This window comes from Benincasa hispida, chromosome 11 (assembly GCF_027475165.1).
Source record: "Benincasa hispida cultivar pf3 chromosome 11, pf3_genome.v1.1, whole genome shotgun sequence".
In the NCBI taxonomy this organism is placed as follows: Eukaryota; Viridiplantae; Streptophyta; class Magnoliopsida; order Cucurbitales; family Cucurbitaceae; genus Benincasa; species Benincasa hispida.
In genome coordinates this window covers 25,511,116-25,517,324 of record NC_143488.1, presented here as the reverse complement: position 1 = coordinate 25,517,324, position 6,209 = coordinate 25,511,116, and positions in this window count along the sequence as shown.

Genomic DNA, 6,209 nt, shown 5'->3' with positions numbered 1-6,209 from the left:
ATAATTAGCCTCAAATCCAGAAGAATAAATCTAACCATTACAAAAAGCATTGAGTCCACCGATTCAAACAGGCAAACTGGGTCTTGAATCCTCCAGGTGAAGCTGCATCTCCTTAATCATGTAACAACTCCTTGTGATCGTCTAGCAATGTTGTATGAGCATAAACGATCGTTTAGCATGGATCAAATGCCTATGACTATGCGATGAAGCATAAAGGTCACGCGATCGTGTAACGCACATTGTGTAATGTATGCCTAAACGATCAAGTAGACGACAACTATGCGGTGAAGCATGATCGTCTAAATGATTGCGGAGCAAGCATCAAGTATCGTATACTGGGTGATCGAGTAGCCAGTAACTATGTGATGAAGCATGCTGGACTACACAATCGTTTAGTGCAAGCACCTACCATGCGATGAGTATAAAAAACACTATGCGACCGTTTACCTCAAGCATCTACGCGATTGAGCAACTAATGCAACACGATAGAGTAAACTCTTTACTCAATCATTTAGCATCCGCTATGTGATCATTTAGTAAATGCTACACGATCGGGTAGAACTTTTCTACACGATGCGACTAACTTTGGTCTTCTTCCTCCTTGATGAGACCAACATCTCCATGCTTTGAAACTTCATCACGAACGACTCAAAACACTCAAAACACTTTGAATACAGACTCGATTGCTTGTTAATTATGCCAAAAAAAACAGGTGCCCTTACAAATTAACACTTTGTAAACTTAAAGAAAGCTTTAAATAGAAGCAATCATCCCGTAAACATCTATCAACACATTCACAAACGCATTTAACTCTTAAACGCATTGTAAAACACTTAAAACCCACCATAACTGTAAAGGAAGTTCAATACAACAATGGAATTTAGAATATCAAAATAACTTGGCTCTGATATTAATTGAAGAAACTCTGAATCGAGATCTAGTGAGAGGAAGCGGATCATTCCAAATCCCATTATGAAAGAACACAAACAATTACAGTCTAAATAGAAACGATTATACATAAACAGTAAATTACAGCATGCTTCTTTAAAAGATTGAACAAGGGATAGAATATGCAAACTTTTGAAAAACCTTTCTTCAAGTATCCTTCATCGTTTAGCAAATCATTCAATCAGCACGAACTTCGAACGCAACGATCAAAACTCAATCTCAACACACGTTTGAATGAACTTTGATCCAATCGAGTCTAACTCGACCCTCGAACGAAATTAGAACACCACCACAATGGTTAACTTGGTATTCTTGGTATGAGAATCTAGGAATTGTGGGCTCTATATGATTTTGGAATGAGGAAAAACAGGAGGTAGACGATTGAGTAGACAATCGAGTAAGTGGGAGATGTATGTTGTCTATCGTATAGACACAATACTCGATCGTTTAGAAAGATGAAGCCTATCGTATAGACTTTGCTACTCAATCGTGTAGCAACAAGTAAACGAGTAACTATCGTATAATAAACTCGTAACTTGATCATGTAAGCTCTCTATGCTATGATAAAACCCTTTTACACGATAGCCTTTTGTGAGATTAATCCGAGTGAAAAATCAACTAACTGATTTGGAAAATAATTTTCCTTTTTATCTCATAATTACCATAAAACTTTCAATAACGTCCCACTCAATTCAATTATTAGAGAAAAAGAATAATTGATTATCATTTAATTAATATGTTATAAATAAATATAATAACCAACTTATCATATTATATTTATAACCTATAGTTTTAATGTTTCATCGTATGAAACATATAAACCATAGTTCTTTTTATTTTTCATTGTATTTAATATAAATCATATTTACATTAATTCCTCCAATGATAATGTATCAAATACATTAAATCAATTATATCACATATAATTGAATTTTCTCTTGTTAATTTGAACTCTTTAGATTAACCCAAAATCTGATTCTCAACTTGAACTCATTGAGGTACCAAGGGGACTTCATGGACCTGTAGCTTGAAGCTCCAACGGTACGTGAATAACTGATTAAACTCTTTAATCATGAGATCCACCATTCGTTAACTGTTGGTCACTCCATTAAAGATCGACAGCTGCACTCTTTGTACTACAGATATATTTCTGTGTTCATATGATCAATCAACAATATGATAACCCTTCACAAATCGCCCGTAAGTACAACTGGACCAATTCACCATTTTGCCCCGTGTAGTTACATCTAACTCCTTATGTAGCACTGATTCCTCTAATGAACAATAAGTCATAGTCCTACTATGACTACATTCTCTCGGACCAGGAGAGGGTGTGGCCACTATGTTCAAGACTCGGAATCATCCCCTAAGGGAGCAATTTATCTACTTACCCCTACTTCGAAGAAGGAGTGAACTTCGTCTTATGTAGCTGAGTTCTCAGCTCCCTAATTAGACAAATCCCCAAAATACTAGGCTTGTTGAGTTGGCAATCTGGCCACTCTCACCCATACAAATCTAGATCGAATCACATGAAATTTCAAGCTGAAAATTTAAGGCAATATTGTTATCACCTTTATGAATAAGTTTGTAGAAGAAAATTTTGCAAGATAAGGTCTGGGGTTTGAGTTACATATTTTGGAAACTAAACATAGAAAGTGTTGAACATGCATGTAGCTTCGCGGTTTAGGGCCATTGGGGAAGATTTAAAACTCCAGATCAGGCCATAAAGAGTTTTACGCTGAAATTTTGAGGCAACTACTTGCTAAACATAGGTTTGGCACCCCAAAAATCTTATAAGTACTGGGTGTGGGCGTTAGAAAGGAGGCGACCAACTAAAGTTAAGCCCTTTCAAATTCGACTAAGTACCCAACGCCCTAAGGCAAGTTACGAAGAATTGAAAGCAAAAGGAATAAATGTGAGCTTGATTCTGAAGCAAGTCTAAAAAAGGAAACCATGACTAGTAACTAAAGTATTTTGATATGTTCACAGGGTTGACATTAGTAGGAGAAGCTCATCAATCTTAAAAGGATTTTCCAAAGACTGTGAGTGACTCTAATGTTTACAAATGTTTATGAATGATTTAGCAAGTCATGCTTTTATGAAAGTTATTTTTGATAGCCAGCCTCAAAGTTTGCCAAAATATTTACTTTATTGATTTTTACGAATGCTTGATAGATTATTAACTTATAAAGTATGGATAGGTATGGTCCAGGCATGATGTTCTTAAGTGATTAATGTCTAATGCTTGTGAAGTATGTTGTCCTAGACAAAGTCTGAATGGCTAGTGCATGCTATTAGGGAAAGCTAAGCCTATAAGACAAAGGTAAGTGTGAGGTTATATGAAGGACTTCTAGTAAAGTATGTTTAGCTCAATACATCTAAGTGGTAACCGAGCTTAGAGGCGATTGATGATAGGATCCTAGCTACGTACACGTAGGACCAGTGGGACTGGGAAGGTGATGGATAGAGGAACCACATCCCAAGAGATGAACTCAAGTTTCAGTAAAACTTGTTAATGAAGAATGCCATGCGTTGAGTTGGTTCCACATTAGCAAGGGCTATGAAGAAGGATAAACTATGTGATTTCAATGATAATTGTTGATAAGTTTATATGTTTTCAAACAATTGAGTTTCATGAGATTGGTTAGCATTTTCCTCAGGTATGTACATGTTTTATCGCATGCCAAGGTGATATGTTAGTCTTATTTCAGATTAAGTATTCTATGTTGAAGCATGCGTTCTAAAGACTGTAGCTAAGTGTCTACAAATGCTAAGCTTAAAGCTAGGGGTTCAAGGAAAAATTTTTAAAAAAAAAGGAAGAAGAAAAAGGAAAAAAAAAAGAAAAAAAATGCTTGAACCAAATGAAATTACCATTGGTTCGAGTTGGAACTGACTCGATTTAGAGGTTTTGTGTAGTGTATAAAGAAAACTAAACCTATTTGGTCAGTTTTGGGTTTTGCATGAACTAGACAAATTATACCTAAATTGATTAATATATAGTTAGGTTATCGTTTTGAAACTCTATCAACATCGTGTATAGTCCACATGGTTGTGAAAATCTCTTCGTTCTAGTGTATAGGACATGAGTTTCAACACAGTCCATAAAGCAAATAAAACAAGCAGACTCGTGTTTGAGCCTCTTTTGAACCTAATGATCCACACATTGTTTTCATGCCTATAATCAACACTAACAACAAACTTAATCGATGCTCAAACTAAGTCGAATCAAATCGGCACACCATAAGAGGCCAATTACCATCTTAAAAATGCATGAAACTAAAAAAAGAAAGAAAAATTGAGTTCTTTTAGAAAAAGAGATTAGGTCGAAATTTTTTAATTTATTTTTTGTAATGTCCCAAGTTTAGAGGGGAGACATGAATGAATCGAGATCTCATCCGAATGAAAGAGATCTTGAGGATATGAAAGAATGGTTAAAAAAGGCTTAAAAAGAATTGAAAGTTACTAGATATATTAACAAATTGTACCTTCTTTGTCGGTGGCTCAATCATAGAAACCTCATTGTTAAGCGTGCTTAGCTTGGAACAATTCTATGTTAGGTGACCTCTCAAGATTATTTATAGGATGCATGTGAGTGAGGATAAAACATGCGTAGAAAGGACCCGTGTTAGTTCGTGAGGATGGTCTTCACTCTTAGAAACATTAAGGGGAATACCGAGGCCATTCAGTGTCGAATCTGGATTCTGAATCCTAGGCCTAGGGCATTACAACATGTTTTGGAGTACTACTATTGACAAAAATGCTCATAAACTCATAATTTCATGAAAATAAAGTTTTACACAAATTAAGTTTGACTAATGCAGAAATTAACCATTTGAATATTTTGCCAAAGTTCAATAAAATTTTAGCTCTAATATCGTTTTCCTTTAAAATTTTGTCAATCTCATACCATATATGTGTTTCATAATTTATTGAACACGTAATATAATATTTTTTTAAAATGATATTTGGATTAAAGCTTTTAGGGGATAAAATCGAAGCATTTTTAGGAGTTATTTGGGGTGTTGAGTTGAGATAAGATGTCTGAAATTCATGTCTGTAGAGTTCATATATTTGTAGAGTTCATATGTCTGTTTATCTAGTTTCAGTTCATATATCTATGTATAGGGTGGAAAATTGAGTTCATATATTTGGGTATCTGATACAGTTTTTTTTAACTTTAAATAATTTGCTTTTATTATTAATATTTTTGTTTTGAATTTTTTTTATTCAATAATCCTACTCATCTTTGTTTGAATAAAATATAAAATGCAAATTTTCTTTAAGTTTTATAGATTTTTTTTTTTAATAATGTATAACAATTGACCTACTACATTTATTGCAGTAATATAGTTAAATAAAATGAGAATGAAAGAGAAATTAAAACTTTTGATTCCTAATTTTTCTCCAAAAATTTCATCATCATCTTCTTTTTATTTTTCTTCCTATTGTTGTTTTGTATTTTAACTCATGATTGTTTTTAATTAAAATTTTCCCATCATCTTAGTAGCCAATAGAATGGCACCACAATTATTCAATAATTTCACTTTCAATTCCTCCAAATTTGAAGGATCATTAGAGAATAAATCTCAAATTTTCACTAATTTTTACTTAAAAATGTTCTAGGAAAGAAAAGTCTCCATTTTATGTTTTTTTTTATTATATGTTACATACATCAACTACATATATACTTGTTTAAATATTCTTAACACTTATTTGACATGTGAATTTAATTAAATAAAAATATATTTTACAAATTTCTACGTAAAAATATCCTACTTAATGTAGACAAAATATTATTATTTACATAATCAACCCTACAACATAATTTAACCATCACCAGTCTTATAATAGTCGAAAGTGGTTCTCGAAATTGATTATCAAAGACAATTTTCACTAGAATCTGTAGTCGAAGCATGAAGGTGGTATTTGAGTTGGTTGTCGAAGTTTGTCATTGGAGGTGATTGTTGAAGCATGGAGTTGGTCGTCAAAGTTGCTCGCTCGAAGGTGATCATCAAAGTTGATCATCGAAGAAGATTTTCATCATAGCTTGTAGTCGGAGGTGGTTGTCAGAATTGATCATTAGAGTTTATTGTTAGAGGTGGTTGTGGAGTCTAAAATTGATTGTTGGAGTTGGTTGTGTAAAGATGGTCGTGGGAGTTGGGTCACTGAAGTTCTCATCAGAGTTGGGTGATCGGAGTCGTCGCCAAAGGTTGTCCAAAAGTGGTCGTGGGAGTTGGGACATCGTTAGATCAAAATGAATT